General features: G+C 36.3%; 1 protein-coding gene and 1 pseudogene across 4 annotated transcripts in view; both read left to right on the forward strand.

The window, feature by feature from the left end:
- Positions 1–14,121, forward strand: part of LOC130347579 (zinc finger protein OZF-like) — a 56,776-nt gene that overhangs the window by 32,882 nt on the left and 9,773 nt on the right. The gene's annotated exons all lie outside the window — the stretch shown is intronic.
- On the forward strand, positions 5,115–5,207 carry LOC130347581 (U2 spliceosomal RNA; annotated as a pseudogene).

Below are 14,121 nucleotides of genomic sequence, written 5' to 3' on the forward strand. Positions count from 1 at the left end.
CCTGTTATGTCGCTGTAGGGGGAGACACGCGGACCCGGTTATGTCGCTGTAGGGGGAGACACGCGGACCCTGTTATGTCGCTGTGGGGGGAGACACACGGACCCTGTTATGTTGCTGTAGGGGGAGACACACGGACCCTGTTATGTCGCTGTAGGGGGGAGACACACGGACCCTATTATGTCGCTGTAGGGGGGAGACACACGGACCCGGTTATGTCGCTGTAGGGGGAGACACACGGACCCTGTTATGTTGCTGTAGGGGGAGACACTCGGACCCTGTTATGTTGCTGTAGGGGGAGACACACGGACCCTGTTATGTCGCTGTAGGGGGAGACACACGGACCCTGTTATGTCGCTGTAGGGGGGAGACACACGGACCCGGTTATGTCGCTGTAGGGGGAGACACACGGACCCTGTTATGTCTCTGTAGGGGGAGACACACGGACCCTGTTATGTCGCTGTAGGGGGAGACACGCGGACCCGGTTATGTCGCTGTAGGGGGAGACACGTGGACCCTGTTATGTCGCTGTAGGGGGAGACACGTGGACCCTGTTATGTTGCTGTAGGGGGAGACACACGGACCCTGTTATGTCGCTGTAGGGGGAGACACACGGACCCTGTTATGTCGCTGTAGGGGGAGACACACGGACCCTGTTATGTCGCTGTAGGGGGAGACACACGGACCCTGTTTTGTCGCTGTAGGGGGAGACACGCGGACCCAGTTATGTCGCTGTAGGGGGAGACACGCGGACCCAGTTATGTCGCTGTAGGGGGAGACACACGGACCCTGTTATGTCGCTGTAGGGGGAGACACACGGACCCTGTTATGTTGCTGTAGGGGGAGACACACGGACCCTGTTATGTCACTGTAGGGGGAGACACACGGACCCTGTTATGTCGCTGTAGGGGGAGACACACGGACCCTGTTATTTCGCTGTAGGGGGAGACACGCGGACCCTGTTATGTCGCTGTAGGGGGAGACACACGGACCCTGTTATGTCGCTGTAGGGGGAGACACACGGACCCTGTTATGTCGCTGTAGGGGGAGACACACGGACCTTGTTATGTTGCTGTAGGGGGAGACACACGGACCCTGTTATGTCGCTGTAGGGGGAGACACACGGACCCTGTTATGTCGCTGTAGGGGGAGACACACGGACCCTGTTATGTTGCTGTAGGGGGAGACACACGGACCCTGTTATGTCACTGTAGGGGGAGACACACGGACCCTGTTATGACGCTGTAGGGGGAGACACACGGACCTTGTTATGTTGCTGTAGGGGGAGACACACGGACCCTGTTATGTTGCTGTAGGGGGAGACACGCGGACCCGGTTATGTCGCTGTAGGGGGAGACACACGGACCCTGTTGAGGAAACACACAGCGAACTGTGAGTGGTCCAAGAAGGGAAGAGGCGGTGTGAACTGTGAGTAACAGGTTGCAGGGGCACATGTTTTATGCTGGCGGAGATCACCAGATAGTAGTCAGGGCATGCTGATATGTGTAGTCAGTGACCAGACGGTCTAGGACTTTGGTTTGTTCCTGAGTTATGTTTTGTTTTACCTGCAACCTGTCTAAATAAAGCTGGCAAGGTGCCGGACGTGCATGAATAACCGTTATCTGCGGGTTTATTGAGTGGAAACGTGTCCCGTGGCCGTGTCCAGGACCATCCCGGAGCTAATCCCCAAGGAGGGATCCTTACAACACACATATATATACATGCAAGCGCATTACACACACATATATATATATATGCAAGCACATTACACACACATATGCATGCAAGCGCATTACACACACACACACATATATATACATGCAAGCGCATTACACACACATATACATGCAAGCGCATTACACACATATATATACACATGCAAGCGCATTACACACATATACATGCAAGCGCATTACACAGACATATATATACACATGCAAGCGCATTACACACTCATATATACATGCAAGCGCTTTACACACATATATATACATGCAAACGCATTACACACACATATATATACATGCAAGCGCATTATACACACATATATATATACATGCAAGCGCATTACACACACACACATATATATACATGCAAGCGCATTACACACACACACATATATATAAACACATGCAAGCGCATTACACACACACATATATACATGCAAGCGCATTACACACACATATATATATACATGCAAGTGCATTACACACATATATACATGCAAGCACATTACACACACATATATACATGCAAGCGCATTACACACACATATACATGCAAGCGCATTACACACACACACACACACACACACATATATATATATATACACATGCAAGCGCATTACACACATATACATGTAAGCGCATTACACAGACATATATATACACATGCAAGCGCATTACACACTCATATATACATGCAAGCGCTTTCCACACACACACACATATATATACATGCAAACGCATTACACACACACATATATATACATGCAAGCGCATTACACACACACACATATATTTATATACATGCAAGCGCATTACACACACACACATAGATATATATATATATACATGCAAGCGCATTAGACACACACATAGATATATATATACATGCAAGTGCATTACACACACACATATATATACACATGAAAGCGCATTATACACACACACATATACATGCAAGCGCATTACACATATATATATACACATGCAAGCGCATTACACACACACACACATATATATACATGCAAGCGCATTACACACACATATATATACATGAAAGCGCATTATACACACACACATATATACATGCAAGCGCATTACACACACACATATATATATATATATACATGCAAGCGCATTACACACACATATATATACACGCACGGAAGCAAATATATAAAGAAAATTTGAAAAAAACGCATATAGTTGTTGATATGGTGCGACATTTCCAAAGTGTAATGAAAAAAGTCTAATAAAGAATAAGGATGGTCACAATCCTACGTATACAAGAATAAACCATAACACTTCAATAAGATACAACATATGAAGGGACCTCATCAGGGACCTGATCTTTTTGGATTCACAAGGTTCATTGGTCCCTTTTAGATCAGGTCCCTTTTGGTCTCAATGAAACTATCGAAAATGTTCGTTAACTTTTTTTTCCACTTTTAACAAATTTAAATTTTTGTTATATTAATTCTATATCGTACGTTGTATCTTGTTGAAGTGTTATGGTTTATTCTTGTATACGTAGGATTGTGACCATCCTTATTCTTTATTAGACTTTTTTCATTACATTTTGGAAATGTCGCACCATATCAACAACTATATGAGTTTTTTTCAAATTTTCTTTTTTCTTTATATATTTGCTTCCGTGCGTGTATATATATGTGTGTGTAATGCGCTTGCGTGTATATATATGTGTGTGTAATGCGCTTGCATGTATATATATGTGTGTGTAATGCGCTTGCATGTATATATATGTGTGTGTAATGCGCTTGCATGTATATATATATGTGTGTGTGTAATGCGCTTGCATGTATATATATATATATGTGTGTGTGTGTGTAATGCGCTTGCATGTGTATATATGTGTGTGTGTGTAATGCGCTTGCATGTATATATATATATGTGTGTGTGTGTGTGTAATGCGCTTGCATGTATATATATATATGTGTGTGTGTGTAATGCGCTTGCATGTGTATATATATATGTGTGTGTGTAATGCGCTTGCATGTATATATGTGTGTGTAATGCACTTGCATGTATATATGTGTGTGTAATGCGCTTGCATGTATATGTATGTGTGTAATGCGCTTGCATGTATATATGTGTGTGTGTGTGTAATGCGCTTGCATGTATGTATATATATATGTGTGTGTGTGTAATGCGCTTGCATGTATATATTTGTGTGTGTAATGTGCTTGCATGTATATATATGTGTGTGTAATGCGCTTGCATGTATATATATGTGTGTGTGTAATGCGCTTGCATGTATATATATATATGTGTGTGTGTGTGTAATGCGCTTGCATATATATATATGTGTGTGTGTGTGTGTGTAATGCGCTTGCATGTATATATATATGTGTGTAATGCGCTTGCTTGCATGTATATATGTGTGTGTGTGTGTGTGTAATGCGCTTGCATGTATATATATGTGTGTGTGTAATGCGCTTGCATGTATATATATATGTGTGTGTGTGTAATGCGCTTGCATATATATATGTGTGTGTGTGTGTGTGTGTGTGTGTAATGCGCTTGCATGTATATATGTGTGTGTGTGTGTGTGTGTAATGCGCTTGCATGTATATATATGTGTGTGTAATGCACTTGCATGTATATATATGTGTGTGTGTGTGTGTGTAATGCGCTTGCATATATATGTGTGTGTGTGTGTGTGTGTGTAATGCGCTTGCATGTATATATATATATATGTGTGTAATGCGCTTGCATGTATATATATATATGCGTGTGTAATGTGCTTGCATGTATATATATGTGTGTGTAATGCGCTTGCATATATATATATATATATATGCGTGTGTAATGCGCTTGCATGTATATATATATATATATATATATGTGTGTGTGTGTGTGTGTGTGTGTGTGTGTGTGTGTGTGTGTGTGTAATGCGCCTGCATGTATATATGTGTGTGTAATGCGCTTGCATGTATATATATGTGTGTGTGTGTGTAATGCGCTTGCATGTATATATGTGTGTGTGTAATGCGCTTGCATGTATATATATATGTATATGTGTGCAATGCGCTTGCATGTTTATATATGTGTGTGTAATGCTCTTGCATGTATATAAATATATATATATATATATAATCTAAACTTTTTTGACAATAAGGATGCTCACATATACTTCTTTGTAACTCTTTGTAATTTTGTGCAATTAAATTCTGTAAAGGGTTAACACCCTATTGTGTATAAAACCAAGGTTGTTCCCTTACCTTGCCATGCCTGAAGAAGCTGCGCAGCGAAACGCGTTGCATTATTGGAAATAAAACAGATGGATGTTATCCCGGCTCCTCGATCCCTTTTGATTATCCTCGTCAGTACAGAGCAGGGTGTTCTGGCGTGAGGATGAGAGACCTGTAGCGACTCGCTTCTCGGCCTTTTGGCTAAGATCAAGTGTAGGATCTGTTCTTATCAGTTTCATACTGGTGGAGAAGTCAGGCCGGTGTGGGACTGGTGGGGATGGGTGCTGCATGGAGGGGGCAGGTGTACCGGGGCTGGTTCTGGGGCTGGTTCTGAGGAATCAGCTGGGCGGCTGCCCCGATGGGACCTGTTTCCTCCGGATCTCGCCATGAGGTTGGGGGGTGTAGAGCCGGGGTACTTCTGTGCCCCGGGGAGTGGTGACCTTCAGGGTGTTATACCTCACCGGGTGAACGCACTGCACCATTACTCTTCACCTCTGGCACTCACCCTTGGTATCCCGGCCTTCTGGCTACGACCAGGCTGGATGACCGGGCAGTATATCTGCACTCGTCTACTTATTTATGATTTTTGCATGTCACTGCGCCACGTTTGTGTCTTTATTTGTACACAGGATTGTCAGGATGCAGTAGTCCTTCTGGGTGTCCCTCCTGGTGGTCTAGGGGAGGTGTGTGCGGCCTTCTGGTTCCTCACCTCCCTGCACCCGGGGCATCTTGGCTTTGGTCAAGATGCCGCTAGTATACGGCTCCTCGGCTGATACCTTGGTGAACGCCTAGATTGAAACCAGGAGCATTTTCGGCCCCTTAGTAGCTTTGGCGAAAAAGAGAATCGAACCTGGATCCTTGCAGGTGCCTTCTGGCCTGGAGGTGAAGGGTAGGTTTGTTGGGGGGGGGTCTCTCTACTGTTGGAGAAGGGCTTAGCGATAGATAGTGTGACATGTTTGTACTTTTTCTTGCACTTTGGGTGATAGAGAGCGCGCGCCTCGGCTCTTTAAAAAAAAGCCCCCGAAACAGCTGTCTGCAGATGGGTCCTCTTCCCTTCTGGGTGATACCATTATTTCTAGGTGATACCATTATTTCTAGGTGATACCATTATTTCTAGGTGATATTATTATTTCTAGGTGATACCATTATTTCTAGGTGATACCATTATTTCTAGGTGATATTATTATTTCTAGGTGATATTATTATTTCTAGGTGATACCATTATTTCTAGGTGATACCATTATTTCTAGGTGATATTATTATTTCTAGGTGATACCATTATTTCTAGGTGATACCATTATTTCTAGGTGATACCATTATTTCTAGGTGATACCATTATTTCTAGGTGATATTATTATTTCTAGGTGATACCATTATTTCTAGGTGATATTATTATTTCTAGGTGATACCATTATTTCTAGGTGATATTATTATTTCTAGGTGATACCATTATTTCTAGGTGATATTATTATTTCTAGGTGATATTATTATTTCTAGGTGATACCATTATTTCTAGGTGATACCATTATTTCTAGGTGATACCATTATTTCTAGGTGATACCATTATTTCTAGGTGATATTATTATTTCTAGGTGATACCATTATTTCTAGGTGATACCATTATTTCTAGGTGATACCATTATTTCTAGGTGATATTATTATTTCTAGGTGATATTGTTATTTCTAGGTGATACCGTTATTTCTAGGTGATACCATTATTTCTAGGTGATACCATTATTTCTAGGTGATACCGTTATTTCTAGGTGATACCATTATTTCTAGGTGATACCATTATTTCTAGGTGATATTATTATTTCTAGGTGATACCATTATTTCTAGGTGATATTATTATTTCTAGGTGATACCATTATTTCTAGGGGATATTATTATTTCTAGGTGATACCATTATTTCTAGGTGATACCATTATTTCTAGGTGATACCATTATTTATAGGTGATACCATTATTTCTAGGGGATATTATTATTTCTAGGTGATATTATTATTTCTAGGTGATACCATTTTTTCTAGGTGATACCATTATTTCTAGGTGATACCATTATTTCTAGGTGATACCATTATTTCTAGGTGATACCGTGATTTCTAGGTGATATTGTTATTTCTAGGTGATACCATTATTTCTAGGTGATACCATTATTTCTAGGTGATACCATTATTTTTAGGTGATATTATTATTTCTAGGTGATACCATTATTTCTAGGTGATACCATTATTTCTAGGTGATATTGTTATTTCTAGGTGATACCATTATTTCTAGGTGATACCATTATTTCTAGGTGATACCATTATTTCTAGGTGATACCATTATTTCTAGGTGATACCATTATTTCTAGGTGATACCATTATTTCTAGGTGATACCGTTATTTCTAGGCGATATTATTATTTCTAGGCGATACCATTATTTCTAGGTGATACCATTATTTCTAGGTGATACCATTATTTCTAGGTGATACCGTTATTTCTAGGTGATACCGTTATTTCTAGGTGATACCATTATTTCTAGGTGATACCATTATTTCTAGGTGATACCATTATTTCTAGGTGATACCGTTATTTCTAGGTGATACCGTTATTTCTAGGTGATACCATTATTTCTAGGTGATACCATTATTTCTAGGTGATACCATTATTTCTAGGTGATACCATTATTTCTAGGTGATACCATTATTTCTAGGTGATACCATTATTTCTAGGTGATACCGTTATTTCTAGATGATACCATTATTTCTAGATGATACCATTATTTCTAGGTGATACCATTATTTCTAGGTGATACCATTATTTCTAGGTGATACCATTATTTCTAGGTGATACCATTATTTCTAGGTGATACCATTATTTCTAGGTGATATTATTATTTCTAGGTGATACCATTATTTCTAGGTGATATTATTATTTCTAGGTGATACCATTATTTCTAGGTGATACCATTATTTCTAGGTGATACCATTATTTCTAGGTGATACCATTATTTCTAGGTGATATTATTATTTCTAGGGGATATGGTTATTTCTAGGTGATACCGTTATTTCTAGGTGATACCATTATTTCTAGGTGATACCGTTATTTCTAGATGATACCATTATTTCTAGGTGATACCGTTATTTCTAGATGATACCATTATTTCTAGGTGATACCATTATTTCTAGGTGATACCGTTATTTCTAGGTGATACCATTATTTCTAGGTGATACCGTTATTTCTAGATGATACCATTATTTCTAGGTGATACCGTTATTTCTAGATGATACCATTATTTCTAGGTGATACCATTATTTCTAGGTGATACCGTTATTTCTAGGTGATACCATTATTTCTAGGTGATACCGTTATTTCTAGATGATACCATTATTTCTAGGTGATACCGTTATTTCTAGATGATACCATTATTTCTAGGTGATACCATTATTTCTAGGTGATATTATTATTTCTAGGTGATATTATTTCTAGGTGATACCATTATTTCTAGGTGATACCATTATTTCTAGGTGATATTATTATTTCTAGGTGATACCATTATTTCTAGGGGATATTATTATTTCTAGGTGATACCATTATTTCTAGGTGATACCATTATTTCTAGGTGATACCATTATTTCTAGGTGATACCGTTATTTCTAGGTGATACCGTTATTTCTAGGTGATACCATTATTTCTAGGTGATACCATTATTTCTAGGTGATACCATTATTTCTAGGTGATACCGTTATTTCTAGGTGATACCGTTATTTCTAGGTGATACCATTATTTCTAGGTGATACCATTATTTCTAGGTGATACCATTATTTCTAGGTGATACCATTATTTCTAGGTGATACCATTATTTCTAGGTGATACCATTATTTCTAGGTGATACCGTTATTTCTAGATGATACCATTATTTCTAGATGATACCATTATTTCTAGGTGATACCATTATTTCTAGGTGATACCATTATTTCTAGGTGATACCATTATTTCTAGGTGATACCATTATTTCTAGGTGATACCATTATTTCTAGGTGATATTATTATTTCTAGGTGATACCATTATTTCTAGGTGATATTATTATTTCTAGGTGATACCATTATTTCTAGGTGATACCATTATTTCTAGGTGATACCATTATTTCTAGGTGATACCATTATTTCTAGGTGATATTATTATTTCTAGGGGATATGGTTATTTCTAGGTGATACCGTTATTTCTAGGTGATACCATTATTTCTAGGTGATACCGTTATTTCTAGATGATACCATTATTTCTAGGTGATACCGTTATTTCTAGATGATACCATTATTTCTAGGTGATACCATTATTTCTAGGTGATATTATTATTTCTAGGTGATACCATTATTTCTAGGTGATACCATTATTTCTAGGTGATATTATTATTTCTAGGTGATATTATTATTTCTAGGTGATACCATTATTTCTAGGTGATACCATTATTTCTAGGTGATACCATTATTTCTAGGTGATACCATTATTTCTAGGTGATACCGTTATTTCTAGGTGATACCATTATTTCTAGGTGATACCGTTATTTCTAGATGATACCATTATTTCTAGGTGATACCGTTATTTCTAGATGATACCATTATTTCTAGGTGATACCATTATTTCTAGGTGATATTATTATTTCTAGGTGATATTATTATTTCTAGGTGACACCATTATTTCTAGGTGATACCGTTATTTCTAGGTGATACCATTATTTCTAGGTGATACCATTATTTCTAGGTGATACCATTATTTCTAGGTGATCCCATTATTTCTAGGTGATACCGTTATTTCTAGATGATACCATTATTTCTAGGTGATACCATTATTTCTAGGTGATATTATTATTTCTAGGTGATACCATTATTTCTAGGTGATATTATTATTTCTAGGTGATACCATTATTTCTAGGTGATACCATTATTTCTAGGTGATACCATTATTTCTAGATGATACCATTATTTCTAGGTGATATTATTATTTCTAGATGATACCATTATTTCTAGGTGATACCGTTATTTCTAGGTGATACCGTTATTTCTAGATGATACCATTATTTCTAGGTGATATTATTTCTAGGTGATACCATTATTTCTAGGTGATACCGTTATTTCTAGGTGATACCGTTATTTCTAGGTGATACCATTATTTCTAGGTGATACCATTATTTCTAGGTGATACCGTTATTTCTAGATGATACCATTATTTCTAGGTGATACCATTATTTCTAGGTGATACCATTATTTCTAGGTGATACCATTATTTCTAGGTGATACCATTATTTCTAGGTGATACCATTATTTCTAGGTGATATTATTATTTCTAGGTGATACCATTATTTCTAGGTGATACCATTATTTCTAGGTGATACCATTATTTCTAGGTGATACCATTATTTCTAGGTGATACCATTATTTCTAGGTGATACCATTATTTCTAGGTGATATTATTTCTAGGTGATACCATTATTTCTAGGTGATACCGTTATTTCTAGGGGATATTGTTATTTCTAGGTGATACCATTATTTCTAGGTGATACCATTATTTCTAGGTGATATTATTTCTAGGTGATACCATTATTTCTAGGTGATACCGTTATTTCTAGGGGATATTGTTATTTCTAGGTGATACCATTATTTCTAGGTGATATTATTATTTCTAGGTGATACCATTATTTCTAGGTGATACCATTATTTCTAGGTGATACCGTTATTTCTAGGTGATACCATTATTTCTAGGTGATACCATTATTTCTAGGTGATACCATTATTTCTAGGTGATACCATTATTTCTAGGTGATATTATTATTTCTAGATGATACCATTATTTCTAGGTGACACCATTATTTCTAGGTGATACCATTATTTCTAGGTGATATTATTATTTCTAAGGGATACGGTTATTTCTAGGTGATACCATTATTTCTAAGGGATACCATTATTTCTAGGTGATACCATTATTTCTAGGTGATACCATTATTTCTAGGGGATATGGTTATTTCTAGGTGATACCATTATTTCTAGGTGATACCATTATTTCTAGGTGATACCATTATTTCTAGGTGATACCATTATTTCTAGGTGATACCATTATTTCTAGGTGATATCGTTATTTCTAGGTGATACCATTATTTCTAGATGATACCATTATTTCTAGGTGATATTGTTATTTTTAGGTGATACCATTATTTCTAGGTGATACCGTTATTTCTAGGTGATACCATTATTTCTAGGTGATACCATTATTTCTAGGTGATATTATTATTTCTAGGTGATACCATTATTTCTAGGTGATACCATTATTTCTAGGTGATATTATTATTTCTAGGTGATACCATTATTTCTAGGTGATACCATTATTTCTAGGGGATATTATTATTTTTAGGTGATACCATTATTTCTAGGTGATACCATTATTTCTAGGTGATACCATTATTTCTAGGTGATACCATTATTTCTAGGTGATACCATTATTTCTAGGTGATATTATTATTTCTAGGGGATATGGTTATTTCTAGGGGATACCATTATTTCTAGGTGATACCATTATTTCTAGGGGATATGGTTATTTCTAGGTGATACCATTATTTCTAGGTGATACCATTATTTCTAGGTGATATTATTATTTCTAGGTGATACCGTTATTTCTAGGTGATACCATTATTTCTAGGTGATATTATTATTTCTAGGTGATATTATTTCTAGGTGATACCATTATTTCTAGGTGATACCATTATTTCTAGGTGATACCATTATTTCTAGGTGATACCATTATTTCTAGGTGATATTATTATTTCTAGGTGATATTATTATTTCTAGGTGATATTATTTCTAGGTTATACCATTATTTCTAGGTGATACCATTATTTCTAGGTGATACCATTATTTCTAGGTGATATTATTATTTCTAGGTGATACCATTATTTCTAGGTGATACCATTATTTCTAGGTGATATTATTATTTCTAGGTGATATTATTTCTAGGTGATACCATTATTTCTAGGTGATACCATTATTTCTAGGTGATACCATTATTTCTAGGTGATACCATTATTTCTAGGTGATATTATTATTTCTAGGTGATATTATTATTTCTAGGTGATATTATTTCTAGGTGATACCATTATTTCTAGGTGATACCATTATTTCTAGGTGATACCATTATTTCTAGGGGATATGGTTATTTCTAGGTGATACCATTATTTCTAGGTGATACCATTATTTCTAGGTGATACCATTATTTCTAGGTGATACCATTATTTCTAGGTGATACCATTATTTCTAGGTGATACCATTATTTCTAGGTGATACCATTATTTCTAGGTGATACCATTATTTCTAGGTGATACCATTATTTCTAGGTGATACCGTTATTTCTAGGTGATATTATTATTTCTAGGTGATACCATTATTTCTAGGTGATACCATTATTTCTAGGTGATACCATTATTTCTAGGTGATACCATTATTTCTAGGTGATACCATTATTTCTAGGTGATACCATTATTTCTAGGTGATATTATTATTTCTAGGTGATACCATTATTTCTAGGTGATACCATTATTTCTAGGTGATACCATTATTTCTAGGTGATACCATTATTTCTAGGTGATATTATTTCTAGGTGATACCATTATTTCTAGGTGATACCGTTATTTCTAGGGGATATTGTTATTTCTAGGTGATACCATTATTTCTAGGTGATACCATTATTTCTAGGTGATATTATTTCTAGGTGATACCATTATTTCTAGGTGATACCGTTATTTCTAGGGGATATTGTTATTTCTAGGTGATATTATTTCTAGGTGATACCATTATTTCTAGGTGATACCATTATTTCTAGGTGATACCGTTATTTCTAGGTGATACCATTATTTCTAGGTGATCCCATTATTTCTAGGTGATACCATTATTTCTAGGTGATACCATTATTTCTAGGTGATACCATTATTTCTAGGTGATACCATTATTTCTAGGTGATATTATTATTTCTAGATGATACCATTATTTCTAGGTGACACCATTATTTCTAGGTGATACCATTATTTCTAGGTGATATTATTTCTAAGGGATACGGTTATTTCTAGGTGATACCATTATTTCTAGGTGATATTATTATTTCTAGGTGATACCATTATTTCTAAGGGATACGGTTATTTCTAGGTGATACCATTATTTCTAGGTGATACCATTATTTCTAGGTGATACCATTATTTCTAGGTGATACCATTATTTCTAGGTGATACCATTATTTCTAGGTGATACCATTATTTCTAGGTGATACCATTATTTCTAGGTGATATCGTTATTTCTAGGTGATACCATTATTTCTAGATGATACCATTATTTCTAGGTGATATTGTTATTTTTAGGTGATACCATTATTTCTAGGTGATACCGTTATTTCTAGGTGATACCATTATTTCTAGGTGATACCATTATTTCTAGGTGATATTATTATTTCTAGGTGATACCATTATTTCTAGGTGATACCATTATTTCTAGGTGATATTATTATTTCTAGGTGATACCATTATTTCTAGGTGATACCATTATTTCTAGGGGATATTATTATTTCTAGGTGATACCATTATTTCTAGGTGATACCATTATTTCTAGGTGATACCATTATTTCTAGGTGATATTATTTCTAGGTGATACCATTATTTCTAGGTGATACCGTTATTTCTAGGGGATATTGTTATTTCTAGGTGATACCATTATTTCTAGGTGATACCATTATTTCTAGGTGATATTATTTCTAGGTGATACCATTATTTCTAGGTGATACCGTTATTTCTAGGGGATATTGTTATTTCTAGGTGATATTATTTCTAGGTGATACCATTATTTCTAGGTGATACCATTATTTCTAGGTGATACCGTTATTTCTAGGTGATACCATTATTTCTAGGTGATACCATTATTTCTAGGTGATACCATTATTTCTAGGTGATACCATTATTTCTAGGTGATATTATTATTTCTAGATGATACCATTATTTCTAGGTGACACCATTATTTCTAGGTGATACCATTATTTCTAGGTGATATTATTATTTCTAAGGGATACGGTTATTTCTAGGTGATACCATTATTTCTAGGTGATATTATTATTTCTAGGTGATACCATTATTTCTAAGGGATACGGTTATTTCTAGGTGATACCATTATTTCTAGGTG

Source organism: Hyla sarda, unplaced genomic scaffold, assembly GCF_029499605.1.
Source record: "Hyla sarda isolate aHylSar1 unplaced genomic scaffold, aHylSar1.hap1 scaffold_843, whole genome shotgun sequence".
In the NCBI taxonomy this organism is placed as follows: Eukaryota; Metazoa; Chordata; class Amphibia; order Anura; family Hylidae; genus Hyla; species Hyla sarda.